This window comes from Lepisma saccharinum, chromosome 10 (assembly GCF_977018435.1).
Source record: "Lepisma saccharinum chromosome 10, izLepSacc3.1, whole genome shotgun sequence".
Lineage (NCBI taxonomy): Eukaryota > Metazoa > Arthropoda > Insecta > Zygentoma > Lepismatidae > Lepisma > Lepisma saccharinum.
The window spans coordinates 75,676,399-75,696,540 of record NC_139238.1 but is presented as its reverse complement, the minus strand read 5'-3'; the positions used below and the strand labels follow the sequence as shown (position 1 = coordinate 75,696,540).

Here is a 20,142-nt window from a genome sequence, read left to right as displayed (position 1 = left end):
CTAAGAAACGAAACGACAACAAGTAACAATTTAGGATAAAAACAACCAAATAATTAGAAATGAGTGTAATGAGTGATGCAACCTCTTCGTTACAGAAAGTAACAAAGCCAAAATAATACCAAGAAGTATCATTCCATCGAGGGAACAGAACGCATTTGATCGAATTAACTTTTCAGAAATGCTAACCCGACATCTATATTTTCCCTCTAAAATTATCCAATTTATTATTTTTCACGAACGTGTTTCATATGGTGTCACTGGATGTGCAAGATATTTTTGGGGAGGGGGACTAGAATTCTGAAAGTGTATTTCTGTCTTTTTGGTATAGAGGCGAGATAAACTATACAAAATTACCACTTTTAATGCTAGCAAAAATGTTAAATAATTCTTCCGTGTAAAGCCGGCTTAATTCCATGTAAATTCTTAAAAAATCTTACAGCAGACAGTATTTTACATGGGAGCATTTCATGTAACATTTCGGTTAGCTTTAGCGATTACAATGTGTAATATATACAGCACGAAAGGCGCGTCGAGTTACGCCATCTATGTTGAGTGCACGGTGTTCACAATTGAAACAACTAAAATATTCTTCCACACGTGGACTGTATACGTTATAAAGTATGTATTTAAGCAGCGCCATTCTTCTCTACCTAAAACCATTCAATACGAAGCGATATTCCTCTCGGTTGAAGAGTTATCGGGTTTTAAAAATGTGAAGTGATACTTTGTTTACATCTCACGCGGCCGCCATTACACCTGCACTCGTGACCTAGAGGTCGCTTCTGATTGGTTACGCTACGAAAAATGATACGGGCCGAGCCTATCCTTGATAAATGCCAGCCATGGCATCTGAAATGCCATAAGATTTTTCACTTTACACGGTAGCAATTTGCTCATGGTATAAAAATTATGAAAAATGCTAAGCAAAATGCTTTCGTCTAAATCGGGCTTTACTTCCGCCCTCAAAGAGCAGCCAAAGCCCAGCTATGCCACTGACTCAACAGATCCGGTCTTTTTTGTCGAAAAACATGGAAACTTTCATTCCCTTTCTTCGAATCTTCGGAAAGAAATTGAAAGTGCTCCGACTTTCATCTCGTTTGAACTTGTTGCCTTTCACAACGCGCATCCAGGCCGGACACTGGGAACCCGAAGGCCAAATCCCATCCTGTACATCACAAGAATAAAATATTTAAGGAACCCAGCCAGTGATGTGCCGTAGACTATACGTATACGTCTACATGCGTTGTTTACACGTAATCTACGCGTAGATTACATTGGATTGTAGTTTACATATACTACGTAGACAATCTAAAGTGCATTAAAATTAATTTTTAAGGGTTTCATGAAAGGAAAGTGACATTTTCAACTATATTGGTTCCTAACGAAATGAAAAGAACCCTATTTACAACAAAATTTTTCGTCTCTTCTATTATCAACTATGGAAGAAGATAAATAGTATGCACAAAACAACAACAGATGGCAGTCGTAAGCCAAGAGTGGTCTTTTCCACATAAAACACTAGAATATTGCCTATATTATGTTTTTTCCTAGGTGAGAAATTGTTCGAATTTGGAAGAAAGAGTATGAAAAGTTCTCTTCACACATCAGCAACTGATACGCAGTATTATTTTCTTTTAATTCCACGGCGCCCTTTGCTAAGTTTTCACCTTTTGCCATGTTGTTTACATAGATTACGTAATCTACGTGTATAAAATAGTCAACGTGTAGAATGTAGACTATCGTCGTTTACGCGTAGACGTACATCACTGAACCCACCCTCCCCAGCGATAGTTCTTTCCACCTCTTTCTCGCCCGCAGGTAGAATTGCAGCATCACACGGTCAGATGACGTCATCATCAGAGGACGATGTAGGTCAGTGGGCCAGCCGATGCACCTCGGCCATGGAAGAATAAAGGCTGGGAGCGAGTCTCTAGTGAAAGTGGAGGAGAGAGTTGAGCGAGCCAGGTTGATGCGATCTGTTGTCTGCCTGCGATAGAGTTGCGATAGAAATTGGTGTTGCGCAGTTACTACCCTTTCTTTCTCGTGCGCCCTTTTGGATAATTTCGTTTTCTGACAGGTTTGCAGCAGTGTTTTGTCTTCTGCGTCTTGGGTCGCTTCAAGGGTAAGTTGTTAACTTTTGGAATCTTCTTTATAAAAGTGTGAAGGTGATTTTGTGTTTGCGCGATGTTGCGTTTGTGGCTAGCATGACTTCGTGTCTTTTGAAAGCACGTAACCCTTTAGGTGTAAAGTCCTTTACGTATCTTTTAGGGGGCTATAATTGAAGAAATTGTAGATTTGGTTTATTTTACTTCCATTTTCTGCCACATTTGGCTAACGAAGATCACTGGTGACATGTAGACACTCGCAAAGAATACCCAGGTCGGGATTCGAACCCGGGACCTTTGGTAATTGAAAACATTGAAAAGACGAAGAGGACATTGATAAATTGCTTTCTCCTCTCATGAATTTTGTCTGACGCTTAAGATATTAATAGTTACTGGACCTACAGTTTGTTAAAGTTTGTTTGTAAGCCCACTTTATGCACACAAAGGCTAATCGGGACTGGACCTACAGTTTAAAGTAGGATACAAGGCGGCGACGTTGCCACTAAGCCATCGGGGAGCCCCCTGGGACGTACAGTTTACAATGGTGTCTGCACCACTGTGCAGTGTGCCTCTACCGGTATCGAACCCGTAACCAGTTGTTTACCCACACGTCCCCCAATAGCGTTGATCACGAGACGAGACATTTCTCCGTCTCGTCTCTTGCCTCGTTTTCGAGACGAGACGAGAACGACTAAACAGTAACCCCCAACCTGGGGGTCATCAAAATTTTACATACGGAGGTGTAAATTTGTATTTTGGGGTTGCAAGGGTAATTTTAGAACCAAATAACAATCAATTTGGCCTTTGTGAATAATTTTAGGAGGGTGTTGAGAAAGCTTGGGGTTTTTTGAGGGTGTGTGGACAAATCACTGCCCCTTTCAGCAACCTTCCCTAAAAAAAAATTACAAATATCTTACAAAAAAAGAGACCCAAACTCAATGTATGTGGACTTTCCGGTAGCCCCCATGAGCCTCTTGAGTAGGAGGAGGCTAAGTTAACCCTAGAACCGTTTTTTTAATTTGAAATTCCTTTCCCCGAATCAAACTCCAGGCCTACGTAGACCATCAGGCGATGCGATGGAAAAACTCATCATTTCCCGACTAAATTTTCGGGACGGGAAATCTCGAATTCTACACGTGATTTTCAACTTAAGTGATGCAAAAACTAACAATTTCCGATAAGTTCCAGACACTTGCAATGCAGAAAACGTAGAGAATTAACAACTTTTTAAAATGACTTCCCGAAAAGTCGGGATCTGGACTGGAAATTATTTTCCCGATCCCGTCTTTTCGGGATCCCGCACACCCCTACTTTATAGGCAAAGCATCCACCGCGCATCCGCAAAAACAGACCAAGGCGACACGGTGCACGTCATTGAAAAAAACTGCCCAATTCGATCGACAAGCGACACGTGCAGCTTGTGTCTCTTCGGTCGAAAGGTTTCATTGCTTACTGAGGATTTGTTTGCAAGCGACACGTGTCACTTGCCTTTTGTCGCGTGTCGCTTCTGTCTGAAAGCTCCCTAAGTCTCGTCTCAGCCGAAATCTGTGACTAAGCGCTTATCACAGAGCACTACGACGCCAGCGGTCCTGGGTTCGAATCCCGGCGTGGCATGGACATTCTTTGTGAGTATCCCTTCATCAATTTCCTTATACCATCACTCATCCTCATCGTCGCGATTAGCCAAAAGTGGCAGAAAAGCGACGATAAATAACGAAAACCAATCAATCTTCACTTAACAGTGTGCTGCTTTTCCAGTTTTACGTCCAAGAAGAGTAGGAAATGCCTTAGAGAAATGAACAAACAATATTACGTGAATCTAAGTGGTAACCGATGATTCTGTAACAGTTACGCTAACCGCTAGACCATGGAGACTGGTATTATCGAGAGTGAAGAAAAAAGCAAGGTGTTGCTTCCTCGAGTGTACCGGTACAAGTTCAGTCTGTCGAGCGTTGCTCCCTGGTGAAAGTCAAAGAGCTTGTCAAAATGTGCCGTGAGCTGTGGCCGAATGAGAAACTTTTCTCTTTATTTTTAATCTCTTGGGCTGTAGCAAATGCTCCTTCCACAGACTGGTTCAATTCTGTAGTTAACAAACCTGAAGTTAAAAGTAATCCATGCAGCTAACTCTTGTGTAATTCTGCCATTTGATCCAAAGAACAAACGGTTCCACAGTTTTCAAAATACCAAAAATTAGTATTTTGCGACAGGTTTCACAACATAAACTTTATGACTGAAATTTTCACCTAACTTTTAAAGCGTTTTATTGATTTCACCACGCAACGATAATACCGCACACGCACCAAAGGAAATTGAACCGACACTACATTACGGTAGCCACAATGACAAACAAGGATGTTGATGTTAATATCCTTCCTCTTGACGTTCCATGTTTACATTCTTTTCTTCGAGGAACAATTGTTTATATTCGAATTATTATTAGTGTTGTTGTTGTTTTAAGTCCACTTTATGCACAAAAAGGCTAATAGGGACTGCACATACAGATTAAAGTTGGATCCGAACCACTAAGTGCCTCCACCGGGTATAGAATTGTTTATATTGGAGCACTGTTAGGTGACCTCATGCAGTCTGTTGCAGACTTGCACTCCGGTTATAATTCAGTACTAAAACTAGGATTATGATGTAAGAAGTTATTTAAACACTAGAAACTCATTTCTACTACCTTCTTTCATGAAATAAGGAAGTAAAAAGACTTGACATGTTGTTTTCTATTGGTACTAACTGATTACCCGGCGTTGCCGGGTATCTATTTATCCCAATCTTCCATTAGACTGCAAAATAATAAATTCTAACTATAGTGTAAGATGAACTTGGAACTGAACAGCATTGAGAGTGTCACTATTCATCTTAGCGACCCAAAAAACTAGGGATTCCACACTAATTTCGGTCGTTTTCGATTATTTTTACATGTCACCCCCTTCCCATTCCCACCCCTAGGGATGCCAGGGGTGTCTTACCCCCACAGTATTTCTTTCCAGATTGCAAGTGATACGTGTACCAAGTTTGGTTGAAATCGCTCCAGGCGTTCTGGAGTTATGCCGGAACAAACACACACACACACATAGCCTACATCCATTTTTATATATTAGAATAGAAGAAGAAAGAAAAGAAGATTGTCACAATATTAGTGAGTTTTAATATTCGATGGTCTTGGTCACTTCCGCCCCTTCAGCGTCTGATTTTCGTACGCCTCCCTTGGACTTTTGGCAACCCCCCCCCCCCCCCTGACCTTACAAAAAAAATTGGCGACGCCTATTTTCGGCTATCTATGTAATTTCACTCGCTTTTCAGTGAGGGCCATGGCCCTCTCCTGACCCCTCTTTCTGGACGTCCATACGATGCTGTTCACCGGCTTTTTTGTTACGGTTCAGCGTAATGCAGCTATACAGGCAATTTCTACAAGTTAATGACCTTGCAAGCAATGATAGCAGGACAATGAGAATGCTTCCTGGAAAGAAATGATTGCACTCATCTCGTATTTCCGAACAGGTATATCACGGGAATTCCAGAGGCTGACCCTCAGGTGACATGATCGCTCTTCCGTACCCCCTCCCCCCTCGGGTTTGTACTGCTCTTTGCAAGTACGTCCAGTGGCGTGCCTGGAAATATCCTGAACTGAACACAGGACTTACTTGTTTGGGAAAAAAAGTCAATTTTCCACTATTCGAGTTATCATGCTTCAACCAGGGGTGCGGTCAGAATTCTATTTTCAGGCTGTGTCCAAATGTTGATGAACATTGTTTGGAAGTAACTCTGTTACAGGTAACAATTACTTTGTCAGCAATTCTAACTGTAACTGGCTACTTTTAAAACGAAGTAACCGTAACAGACTTACTTTCTGGCAATAGAAGTAACGTTATCGACTTTTCGAAACTTAAGTTGTCAAATTGAAAATTTCTAACGCGGGAAGATATAAATTTGCCAACCCTGTGCCCAACTATGTGCCTTCCCTGGATGCTAAGGTGAAGGAAAATTTCGTAGAATCGCCTAAGGCAAGACAACTAGCCTTCGTTACATGCTAAGTTTAGAACACCCACGCTTTGTTGCAATTCGCCATTTCGAATTCCATCTTATTATTTTTTGTCGTAATAATAATTATCAGGAAGGGAGTGGAGAGACGAAAATAAAACACATGTAAGTCTTCACCTGTAAAAGTAACTGTAGCAGAGTTTCTAGCTGAGTTTCTTCTTGAACCAAGTAACTGTAATTCCCGAACAGTCGATGAAAGAAAAAAGTGTGTTAGAAAATTGTTATGGCAAATAATATTGCAAAAAGTTGCAATGTGCCTTGCATTATGTAAATAACTGTGACTAGTGTGTCAATGAAATTCTACTTTTGACCAGAATGTATCGAAAACATTAAATTCACTTAGCAGAAAATTTACGATTCTTGTGTTCTTTGCAGAATATGTGCTAAATGAGGTGAAATCTACGAGAAAAATTGTAAATTTAATGTAAAAACTACATTTACATTATTTTGGGACTTTGTATCCATAAAAACGCGGTAGGGTGTAATTGCACAACTTATGTAAGCAATTTCAAGCAACAATTGCCGGCCCCCGTTGCGGAGTGGTTAGCACATCGCACTACGACGCCAGGGATCCCGGGTTCGAATCCTGGCCTGTGCATTGATATTTGTGAGTGTTCATCAATCTCATCATATCATCACTCATCCTTATCTTCTCAAATTAGCCAAAGTAGCACAAAAAGCGAAATAACATTAAGCAAATCAAGCAAGCAACAATTAACATCTTTCGCTGTTGTAGATATTGTTAAAAGCAAGGTTTATATATACAGGCACAGATCCAACATTTACATGACGTTAACCTTCCCTGCACAATATGAAAACGCGGGACAATTAACATACATTAATGTCAAGATATATAAATAAAGGTTGCTTTTGTTTTCGTACAAAATCTTCAATTGTAGAGTAATGTAATGTGGCAAAATTTGTGGACTATAGCGGGCCCCTTGAACCCATGCCAATGGTTCAACACAAATTATAACAACATTCACATTTCAGTTCAAAATATTTCTGGTCTTTGTATGGATAATTTACTGTGGGGTAGGTGTGTTTCTGAATATTTACACCTGTTTTATTGAAAAGTATTTTCAACTGCAATTTTGCCAAAATTATAATTATAAACTGCAGACAGACAGAGCGGAAAAGATAGCGAAACAGAGAAGAAATGAGACAGTAAATAGAGAAAAAGAAAGGTAAACAGAGAGAAGAAAAGAGGAAGAATAGATAGGAAACAGAAAAGAAAAGCGACAGGGGAAAAAGGGAGAAACGAAATGGAAAATATAGGAAACAGAGGGAAGAAGAGAGATAACAAAAAGAGGGATAGAAGATATAAACAAAGATAAGAAAAACGACAGCTAAAAGGGAGAAAAGATAAGGAAACAGAGAAGCAAAGAGGGCGAGAAGCATAGGGAAACAGAGAGAAGAAAACAGAACGAAAAAAGAGAAAAAGATAGGGTAACAGAGTAGAAAAATAGCGAAAGAAGAGAATAGAGCCAGCCAAAAGAGAGAAGACAAGAGGAAGCAAAAAAGAGAGAAAATGGTATGGAAACTGAGAAGAAACGAACGTCTTCATAGCAGAGAGGCTACCATTCGAAATGTCATTAGGCCTATGTGAGAGACTACATTTCAGTTTTGAGAGTAACCTATTGTAGTCTGTCCAGAGATAAACATTGCGCTTCATTTTTAGTTATGAGAGTAACCTACCCTACTCTGTAGCATGATCACTTGTACAGTGCAAGCTTCAGCACTGGGGGTTTAACGTCATTAACTAACCTATACCCTGTCCCTGCTAACTGTAGAGCAGGGCCGCGCATATCGGCATAGGAGGAGGAGGAAAAACTGTAAATAAACATGGCACGTGATCCACAGAGAATCATGTAACCTTTAATATTCTAACGCCCGTAGCTTGGCAGGTAAACGTACCCCCCCATCCTATACTCTGTCCGGGGTATCTCTGGAGGAAGCCAACGAAAACGGGTCCTCTGCGCAAGTAGTGACTCGGGAAGGCTCGACCAATGAACCCGTGGTGAGGGGAGGGTCTGGGCGCGTGGAAGGGAAAGCGCGACTGCAGCTACCATCAGTTTGCACCTCTTTACTGCGCCCACTCGCTTTCTCCTCGTCTCTACCGTTATGTGCGGACACTGCTCCACGGATTCTCTAGACAGAGTGCAGAACTTTACATGTTGCCTTAAACAACACCTACAGGAGAATAATATTTTCCGAGGCTTTCTCATACCAGACCTCCAACATCTCTCGACGACTGTACGCTTGCGTGGAAATTATTATTTGAGCCAGCAAAAGGAGTTTCTTCACACGGCTCTAGATGACCACTACGGCATTATTAGAATGCTTTGCACGTTCAGCTACGCGAATCTTCGTGTGCTTGTAATAAGCAATGTCTACACAATGCGGACTGGTATTACCTGGAGATGGCGTGGCAGACAAAAAACTTGATTGATTAGTGTGACTCAGAGAAGCTAGCTCGTGGATGCGTCATGGCTTCAGGAAAGAAGGAATGTAATTTTTTTCCCCTCGCGGTCACTGGAAGGTGGCAACCTTGACTGAGAGGGCGTCGTGATCTCGAATGTGTCGCAGATCTGCTTTGTGGCAGGTTAGTATTCTTACCCTGCCTTTGCAAATTCTTTCTTCGTGTCTTCAAAGTTCCTCCATAGATCATGTAAGGATGGTAGCGAGTCTCCAAATCGAGACGAAACATTGTTGAGCCTTCTGTCCAAGTTTCAAAAAGCAGAAAAAATATAGAGCATTCCCTGACATTCGCCACGAGACTCGGCGGCAAGCGGCCCGGCGTCATCGCTTGTCTTTCCCTGTGAACGGGGTCCGCGACAGCCACACCCTACAGTCTGTTTTTTTCGCTCTCCCTGCGTTCGTTCTCTTTCCCTTTCTGTTGACGTTGCAGACTGACGCCAGTATAATCCTCCCTCGGGAGTTCTGTTGTGTCGTGTCGTGTCCACTTAATATGGCACCACAAAAGTTTACATTACAACAAAGGATTTATCTTGTCGAGTGTTACTTCGGAAAGAGGAATTGTGGAGAAGTGCGACGACGTTTTGCAACGAAATTTCCCGGTGTTCCCGTTCCACATAGGACCACTATATTAAACCTCGTAACAAAGTTTAGAGTAACAGGGTCAGTTTTGAATAAAAGTGGAAAGAAAAATGGGGACATCTAAAAAATAAAGTATACAAAGACAAGTAAAGAGAGTATTGTACGAGAAATCTGGAGAATTAGAGTAGACGAATTTGCACGTGTAAATGCCAATTTCCTTCGGAGATGCCAGGAATGTGTTGCAGCAAAGGGATATCATTTTCAACACCTTCTGTAGTCAAGGTTAGTACACAATATGAAAGCTGTAATTTTAATAGCCGACTCTAGCGACTGTCGCGGACCCGTTCACCGGGAAAGACAAGCGCTGATGCCGGGCCGCTTGCCGCCGAGTCTCGTAACGAATGTCAGGTAATGCTCTGTATTATTCTTATTGTTATAACAGAAATAAAGCTAGTTTTTTAGCATTCGAACAGGATAACCAAAGCATAAACTGCATTACATAAAAAAAGATAGTTTAAACCGCAGAAACCAGGTTATAGTTTCATATTCTACCATTTAATCCAAATAATAAATTATTCCATACTTTCAAAAATAATAAAAAAATATGAGAGATCACACAATATAATGCTTGAGTAAAGTTTCTCCATAACTTTTAAAGCCTTTTCTTGAAAGAGGTGTGAAATAGTTAATAACAAATTACAATAACTATGAATTTCTACACTTAACTGCATGAAATGCAAAAAAATATTGGCAAACAGTAGTGCAAGATATTCGTTAATCTGTTGAATAATAATAATAAATTTGGAATAATTGGTTTATTGTATTAGTTTATAATAGTTACAATTGTAAGGTAACAATCATAACCGTGGTAACAATAATTATTATTGTTCTTATTTTTATTAATTAAGTTTTATCAATGGTCTAGCCCCCTACAAAGCTTCCAGGCGATGCTCATGTTCGTGAACGATTTCAAAGAGTCAAATTAAATTTAAGCCCGCTTCCCACGCAGACAATGCCCCTCCCTCCTCCTCTCTATGAAATATTTTAATGTGAACCTATAAAAAAACCTACGTTTTTTTGGATTTTGAAAGAATTTCGATTTTGTCTATCCATATCTAAATGAGTTGTTTGTGAAGAGAGGCAGGCTCCAAAAGTTTGCAGTCTACAACATTTCGTAATTTTAGCTTTTATAACCATTGATGCAAGGGTATACCAACCAGATTTAGTCGCGACAGTCCATTCTATTTAATTCCTGTCCAGACTATTTTTTTTACGAACTGCAGTCGCCATGCGATGTCATTTTCTTGTTAACGCACATTCAGACATGTTCTTCATTGTAAGAATCAATGCTATTGCGTATCGTATAACCCGCCGGCCCCCGTGTCGGAGTGGTTAGCACATCGCGCTACGACGCCAGCGGTCTTTGTTTCGAATCCCGGCCTGGGCATGGATGTTTGTGAGCATTCATCAATTTCATCATTCAGCCCCATCTTCGCAAATTAGCCAAAAGTGGCACAAAACGCGAAGTAAAATAAAGCAAATTAATAAACAATATGGATCGTTTAACCTGATAATGCACACATTCGGATATCTGGACATTTCGGATAATACGAAAATCGGATAGAAAATTATCCGGATTTGGCCATCCCTAATCTAAACTACAGGACCAGTCTCGATTAGCCTATCTGTGCATAAAGTGGACATAAACTTCAAATCTCTCATGAGCCCCTCAAGGAGATACTGTTCTCCCCCCTCGTCGACATTCCTGCCACAAGGAAGCAGAATTTCCAAAAATCCTTAGGGATTGAATCACTCACGCTCCGCGGAAACTAAAGAAATACCAGTTGTTTAGGTGATTCCCCAGTCTTAGTCCCGTCCGGTCGTTAACCCACGATGCAAGGACAAAAAAAGCAGCGAAGGTATCCCGCATTTCGCTGGATTCGGCATTGGATATGACGTCATGTTGTTCATAAGAAATTACGATAATTTTTTTCTGTTCGGTAGGTTCCCCGCGTTGAAAAATTCTACAGATATTTCCTGATAAAATATTTTGCTCATGAATCTCTGTTCTGTGAACTAACCGAAAACTGTGTAGATTGCAATCCGTAGCTCCGCCAACATAAATGTTATGCCTTTCTAATTCTTAAGGTCAGTTCCTATGTGGAACCTTTAACCAATTTTTTTAAAGGTCTAAAAAAACAAACAAAAAAAACAGATTTTTTTTCCTTTGTCTAAAGTGCAGCTGTCCTCTACAATCAGAATTTAATCATTCAATTAATTTATATATTTCGTATTATTAATCAAGAGCAATAAGCAGAACATGCTGAAGGTTAGAAACCAAGAATTATGGAAAGCTAATAAATGTTAGTGTTTCTTTTCATTCCCTGTGTGTCACTTAAAATTGAGTATGTCCAATATCAATCTATTTTACCTATCAAATCATAGCCAATAACATTCTCTGTCATAATTCTATTTTGTTTAGTTTTCATGTACTTTGCCAATATCGCCGACAAAATTGTTTTCTTTTAAAAAAATTAAACATGTTCTTAATGTTTTGTTTTAATCAAGAACAAAAACATGTTTTGAACAAATAAAGTGTTTAAAAATATCAAGAAGTCTTATTTTTTCAGAAGAATGGTTGATACGGTATCTCTTGTCTTAATCATCCAAGGAAGAACTGTGTTTCTACTTAAAAGTAAACAAGTGACTAACTTCTTAAAATATATGTTTACGTTACTTGTAAATCTCGCAGGCTGTTCGAGAAGGTTGAATTATTCCACTGTTGCCAGGCCCCACACTATCCCTGTAAATACCTAAGTATTTTATGTGAATGCATCAAAGTACATTAGCATTAGCAACAGTGTACGTTAAGTGCGGAACGAAACTGTTTCATTCATATATTATTTAATTAAATAGAGGTGTTTTAAATACTTGTTAAAATATATAGGCATGCGTTTTAAACATACCATATTTTATTTAGCGCGTTACACTGACAACTCCACCATGAGAGTTGGCGACCCATTACAGGTCAGTTCAAATAGTGCCGTTGCAGTAACACACGATGAAGTGTATATATTATTTAGGTATGTTTATTAAAAAATAGAATTTTTTTTATTTTTAAGAATACGGCGTCAAAATTTGTATTATTTTCATAAAAAATTGACACAATTATCAGTACAGCCGTAGATTGATTCAATTGTTGTATTTACTACGCCTTTCTACCAGATTTGTCTGATCACGAAGATTGGTTTGGTTTGATTTGGTGTTTTAAGTCCACTTTATGCGCAGTAAGGCTAATCGGGACTGGACCTACAGTTTAAAGTGGGATCCGAACCACTTGAGCCTCCATCGGATATCGAACCAGGGACCCCTTGATTACAAGGCAATGACGCTGCCACTGCGCCATGATGATGAATTGTGATAACTTGAAATTCACGAGGGGACAATCACACACAGTTCTCAACACAGGCCCTGAGTCCAGACACAAGAGCCTCGCTGGTATGTAAAATGCAGTGCAGGATGTGTGAAAGGGAGGTTGATATTTTCGTGCCCTTTGAAAAAAGGTCACTCCTTAGTCCCCGATTCCAAGCTTACGTCAGGCTCTAATATTAAAAATTATTCATGAATGTGTGTGGACATAATGAGCAACACATGAATCCCCGGTTAGATACCCGGTGGAGGAACATGGTGGTTCCAGTCCCGATTAGCCTATATGTGCATAAAGTGGACTTAAATGAAAAAACTTCTCCCTCTGCGGGTGCCCTTGTTTACATCCTACAGATTTTGAAATGACTAAACAAATAAAAGCTAATTAAAAACAATATAGATAGGTTACATTTAAAGATTCGTATTTTGCATTTCTGATTTTAAAAAAAAGTTTACCATATTTAAGATTATTTCAGTTATGTCTTAGTGTCCGAAGAACATCTTTAAAAGGTACTATTACTACTGTACTACAATTCTTTGTTAAAATTCGTAAATAAAATTAATAAAAAGTAAAAATTTACTTTGTAAATTTCTCCGTCGCATATTCTGACCTTTTTTTAAAAACTTTGAATGAGCCCCTGGCTTCAGTCCCCTTTCACTTTGCGTTTACTGTCTAATGTTATGTATACGGTTGAGTAGAAAGAACAAGGCTCTGTAGCAAGAACGTGTTTAGGGGGGTGTCCGAACTGCCCCCCCGAAAGACTTACTAGGTATAAAAATTAAATAATTAATATGATGAAATAATAAAATAATTAAAATAAAATAATTAAAATTAAATAATGAAAATACACTTGTTGTTTAATCGAGGGTTATTTATTTTCGCCCAACTATTGGAAGCCAAGGATTATACAGGGTTTTTCATAAAGGACTTTACAACTTCGTAATTATATATACACATTTATTCACACCCCTCACAGAGCTGGTTTTGGTGTCATTTTGTAGCAAAATACATCAAGTTTTGACTCACGTAGTAGCTTCGTTCCGAAACACACCACCGCTAGTGCTAGCGACAGTTGTACCAAAATGGCTGCCTTCACTGGTTTCCAGTGAGTGTTTGCAGAGTTTGCAAATTCACTTCCAGCAAGACGGCGCACCGCCACACTAACTCGACGACGTCCGGGATTTCCTCAGTAACCGCTTTCCAAATCAGTGGATAGGTCGAGGTGGGCCGATTGCATGGCCACCTCGTTCTCCAGAACTGACACCTCTTCATTTTTACTTCTGGGGATTTCAAGGATAAGGTTTTCAGACCACCTCTACCTGCTACACTCGCTGATCTCAGAGCAATAATCTACGCTGCAGTTGAGGAAGTTACGTCTGACATGCTGCAGTGGGTTTGGCAAGAAATCGACTTCAGATGGGATGTCTGCAAATTACCAGTGGAAGTCACATTGAACCTTACTAACTTATAGAGTAAAAACATGATGTATTTTGCTACAAAATGACACCAAAACCAGCTCAATAAGTCGTGTGAATAAATTTATATATAATTACAAAGTTGTAAAGACCTTTATGAAACATCCTGTATTGGGATCATACGCTTTGAATGACAGTACCAAAAAGATTTATGCAAGATTTATTACTGCTTGTTATAATATGCATAAAATATTACCAGGAACATTACTTTTCGTCAAGTGGATCTAACATCCTTTTTCTTTAGTCAATAAATATTAAATTCTTTATCTATTTGACATTAATTTCCGTGCAGGGCAGTTGTTGTTGTTGTTGTTCTTTACAAATTTTGCCGACCTTAACTACACGTAAGCTAGATAATGAATACTTGCTGTTATATCAATATTCTTATACCGTCCGACGCCAAGGGTCCCGGGTTCGAATCCTGGCCTGGGCATGGATGTTTATGGGTGTCCGTTCATCCATTTCATCATATCATCACTCATCCCCGTCTTCGCAAATTAGCCAAAAGTGGCACAAAAAGCGAAGTAAAATAAATGAAATCAATCAATCTTAGTCATTTTACCCTTTCATGTAAAAAAATTATAATATTAATTTGAATATTTTTATTAATACTATTTCAATTAAGTTAATATATCTTTTTTAGTTTAAATAATAATAATAATATTTTGAGACACTTGATTCGGACTGCCCCCGAAACATATTTCTAGATGTGTGCCTGCTCTGTAGGTATTAACTCCTGTAGTAAAGAATCACTATCATATTGCAAATATTCTCAAAAGGGAGAAGTTTTCTTTACTCCTGTTGGGAACGGATATAGAAATGTACAGCGTCGGAAAAAGAATCCAGAAAGAAAATGGGGTGGATGACACGCCTCGCAACGAGACACACTTTGTTTAACACAATTTCCTTGCACCAGCCTGCACTTGCACTACGCATACTGTCAAAAATTGCAACGAATTGGGGCTACATAACCATCATTCATCCTCACTGTCGCGATTAGCCTAATGGAGTCAGGGGGGTGCACACCCCTTGATTTTCTTCCGCACTCCTTTTTCAAAAGCTATGTTCAGCTGAAAACACTGACTCTTGCAACGCCGTAACGTCATATTAAGCGTCGAATGTTAGGCATGGCAGTGAGAACGCTGTTACTATATACAACAGGCAAGCCTTTATCCTGCTTTGAAAGAGAAGCCAAATTTACTTCTTTGTACTGGCGGCAATGTCTATAAAGATCAGCAGCAGTTATCTTTCTTTCGTCAACATTGGTGTTAAGAATTGTTTCTTCAAGTGAACTGTTAAAGGTTTTGAATAATTGGTTTGTTGGTTAAGTCCACATTATGCATGGAAAGGCTAATCGGGACTGAACCTACAGTTTAAAGTGGGATCCAAACCACCGTGCACTGTGTCTCCACCGAGTATCGAACCCCTTCATTACAATACAAGGCGACGACGTTACCACTACGCCATCTAGGAGGCCGGCTTTCGTTAATTGCCTACAGCGCAATGTAATAATTGTATTTTTTTAATTATCATGGATACCTAATAAAAGTTTATTGGTATTTGATTATTTTTCAACATCGCACCCCCTCAGCACCTCTACATGCTCGTAATTAATCCTGACGCCGTCGCTGTAAAGTAGACTACGTCAAATTATATCAATAAGGAGTATTTACAAATACAATTGAGGGGTCTAGTGAGAGAGGGAGCTATGCCACTTTGACAAGAAATGGAAATAAAATGAGTTTTCTAAAGCATTGCGTTGAGTCATAATTTGTATAACAAAGGGTAACTTTTTTTTTGCCTGAACATATTGTTAGGTAAATTATTCAAAAGGAAAAATATGAATTTCAATATAAATACCATTTATTATGAACATGTATGGTATATTGTTGTAGTATACCCATGTGGAAAAATCAATCTAGCACATCAAATACTTTGAACAAGGCTTAAATACTTTTGCTTGAGTGTAAATCATGTTCACAGGGTTACATATGATCTGCATAAAGACAACTTCATATGTCTTCAGGAGGATCTTCACTGTCCATTGTTTCTGTGGATTTTAGTTTTTGGTAAACACCATGAAGAACTGGAGGAATATAAGGCATTATTGCCATGAGATCTTTTAACTTCAGGGCTGATATTAAATCTAGCACCGGTTACTGCAACACAACCTCTGCCACTCCTATTGCAGACACCATCAGTAAGTGGCATATATCCTTCTCTCACTCAAAATGCTGATGAGGACGTATTCAAGAACTCAGAAAGTCTTCTGCAGAGCAAGCGGGAGCTATGCCACATGGTTGTAGTTCACATGATAGATGACAGATAGTAGGAGAAGACTGAAAATGGCAAAAAATGAAATTTTCAAGATTTGTGGCATAGCTCCCTCTCTCACTAGACCCCTCAATTGTAAATAAATAAAAAAAACTGACAGAATTCATCTAATTTTCTGTCGATGATAGTCTAGTAGTGTTTTTACGAGCCGGTTAGCGGTGACGAAAGAGATAAGGTGAACCTCAATTGTAGCTTACTGGCACTGGGCAGAGGACGCAAGGCCACGGTTTGGAAAACCCGTGGTCCGTTACGTCATATGCCGATTGGGATTGGTTGAGTATCGGCTGAAATTTTAGCCCAGTCATGTGTCTCCTGCTGTTACTTGAATGGAGGTAATTGTCGAGGACGATACAGCTCGGGGACTTATTATGTGCTGGCGAGAGCCGTGGATGGCAGTTTGTGTTCTGTGTGAGGCGACATCTGACCTCTGAGGGACTGTTTGGTTGACGCGTTATCACATTTCGGGCTTAAAGAGGTAAGTTGTGAAGCACAGATTGTTGATAAACCGGGTTCGTAAGTTGACGAAAAGTTCTGTTTTTCTTCTTGGCCTTGAAGATGTTGTTAAAACATGAAAACAGGTAATTTCTCTCTGGTGAAAGACCAGGAGATATTTTTCCTCTTCATTTTCTTGTAGTTTTCTATTGCGTTCTAATCAGTGTCGTATCCAGACGTTACAGTTCGGTGGGATTGCAGTGGGGTAACTTCATTCTACTGAAGCTACGTTTCCATTCTGACAAGTTCCAGACTCATGACGGCAGGCACTGTTTCCAATTCAAAACTACTTCTGCAAAATACGCCCGCAACAACACTGGAACTGGTGTGCAGGACCGCAGTGTAGCGTGTGTAGTGCTTTAGTGTAGTTCAGTGTTTCTTCTCTTGTATTGTAACAATTTGGTGGTGATTTAACTTGTGTAAAGATGGTCAATACAGCTACGGCGGGTTTTGTGGTTATGGCAGGCGCGTACCATGAACTTCGAAAAAAGAGGCGAAAACTACCTAGATGGTGGATTAGAAATTTTCTAGCGAAAAAAAATTCGTTCAGTCCTTGATGACAGGAAACTCAGTAAGTTGTAGAATTGCCATTTCTCTCTCTCTCTCTCTCTCTCTCTCTCTCTCTCTCTTTTCTTTTTTTATACTACTCTTCGATTTTTATTTTTTACCTCAAATACTGTGATCTCTTCTCAACTTCCTCAACAATGGTTGCAATGATGTCGGCAATTCGTTGCAAGGCATCGCCTCTACATGTAGATTTTCAGCGAAAAATGCAGGCTCGACCAGGACTCGAACCCGGGTCTCTGGCAATCCGTGCCATTGCTCTACCGCTGAGCTACCGAGCCGGCCTGGCTTCCCCCGCATTTTCGCTGGCGCTGTTTTACCTGTGTGAAATCGTCTCTGCAAGTGGTACTGCAACGGGATCTGTTGCCTTTGAAACACTATAGACGTCGACGTTGCCTGGTTGCTCAGCGGTAGAGCAATGGCACGGATTGCCAGAGACCCGGGTTCGAGTCCTGGTCGAGCCTGCATTTTTCGCTGAAAATCTACATAGTACATCTCCTGTGTGTGCCTAATTTAATGGATCGCCTCTACAGTTTGAATTTTTATGGTTCGAACTGGTGACATTCCACAACACTGACTCCTGTTCATATTGCGCTATAAGTTTTACTACTTTATCTTTCGACCAATTCATACTGTCCACAAATCAAACACTCACTTACAACTAGACAACCAATTACAACAACTACATTCAAATACCAGGACGCTGCGTCGTGACGCCGCTTCAGTCCGAACAGCGAGCACGTGGTTGTAGTCGCGTCGTCTGTTTGCTACTCTAGTGCGCATGCCCGTGCCCCAGGAACTTGCTGCAGGCTGTTTCCATTGTTCGCGGCGCATGTCGTGCGTCAAAATCGTTTGGGGCAATTTTGTCCCCGACACTTGCGCCGTGGCATGTTGCAGACAGATTCCATTTCAACAAATGTTTGGCACATGCCGCGCGTCGTGTTGCGCGGCAAATTTGTGGTAATGGAAACTGGGCTTGACAGTCAATTCTAACTACACTTGCACTGTTCAGGAACAAAGCTGATTTCCATGTTCTAGATGATAGCATATTGTTTTGCAAAAATAGTGCCTGTAATAGATGGTTACTACTGTATGTCGTTATCATAATTCCTCCCATTGCCGCGGTGCTTCCCTGGTGGCGTAGTGGTAACGTCGTCGTCGCCTTGTAATGAAGGGGTCACGGGTTCGATACCCGGTGGAGGCACATAGTTGTTCGGATTCCACTTTAAACTGCAGATCCAGTCCCGATTGGCCTTACTGTGCATAAACTAGGCTTAAAACAAAAACTCTCACCTATTGCCACGGTAAACTGAAGATCACACGAGCAGTAAAGCGAATAAACAAAGAGTTCTTCTCTTGAGGTCTTGGATTCGGATCAACTTTTGAAGTATATTGCACATTGGTTCGGATCCAAATTGAAACTTTAGGTCCGATTCCGGTTAACCTATCATAAAGTGGACTTTAATCAAAATTTAAGAAAAAATATTGTCGGTCCTCTTAAACTCGATGATAAAAGACAGAAAATTTGTGTGTTCAAAAATAGTAGGCATAATAATATATCCAAATCGCAGTTAGGAGGGGTGATCGTTTAAATAACATGTCACAGCACAAACTTTCAGTGAATGGAGGTCATTCAAGAAACCAATTTTATCAATGAATGTTAACGATTCTGTTTAACGCCTAGTTTCGATGCTACGATTGATTATGTCGCTTTTCTACCACTTTTGGCTAATCGCAACGATGAGGTTGGTTGAGTGTTTATATGATAATATTGATGAAGGGGCACTCACAAAGAACACCCATGGCCAGACCTGGCGCCCTAGCTCTCTGTGCTAACCACTTCACCACGAAGGTCAGCTCGACGCTACAAACCTTCGATTGAATTATTGATGTGTATTAATTTATGTAGGTCTTCTGCCTAATCGCGATGATGGGGATGAATGTGATAAGATGAAGTGGGTCCAGTGGCCAGAGCCTCGTTAGTCTGCAAAATGCAGTTCACGGTGCACTGCGAGGAAAGGAGGCTGGCAGTTCGGGGGTTTTTGATAAATGTTTCTCGAAGAAGGGCATTCTGATTGTATGCAACCACGCCGGACACGTTCACAGTTGCAATTACGGATTAGCACAATATATGACCAATGGGCTAATATACGATTGGTATGTCTCACAGTAAGTAATTTTAGGTTTGAAAAATACATTATGTAGTTTATCTCGTCTCGATATTCAAAAGGCAGTCTCGGTTTTGCTCTCGTCTCGCAAAGAGAGTCGAGACCGAGATTTGTCTCGTCTACTATCCCAACGCTAATTTTCACACTTTATAATATCGGTGATTTTGCGAAATGAGACATTTTTTTTAAAAAAAAAAAAAGCAATATAGTTTTTGAGATATGTCCAGCGGAACCCTTTTATGTGGCATTTTGTTCGCTGTAGCTTCAAAAGATTGTATTGCCTACGCGGATAGTTTCTTTCATGGCCGTATATATATGCAGAAATAATGAGTGCGGTTCAACTTTATGTACCCAAGGGTGGTACAACTTTAGAGCTATAATTTAATTATTATTTATTTATTATTAATAAACAATTTTAAATTATTATAAGCAATAAACTTATCTGTCTAAACAATTTAGATATAAATACC

General features: G+C 40.0%; 1 protein-coding gene across 2 annotated transcripts in view; it reads left to right on the top strand.

Moving 5' to 3' along the window:
• Positions 1-1,929: 1,929 nt before the first annotated feature.
• The window catches only part of LOC145993950 (serine protease inhibitor 88Ea-like), a 65,949-nt gene continuing 47,736 nt past the window's right edge, over positions 1,930-20,142 (top strand). The window contains exon 1 of one of the 2 annotated variants that reach the window (XM_083129923.1): positions 1,930-2,122. The gene's annotated coding sequence lies outside the window, so the exon portion shown is untranslated. Of the gene's footprint in view, positions 2,123-16,782; positions 16,924-20,142 lie in introns of those variants that run through there. The other variant, XM_083129924.1, reaches the window with a different exon arrangement.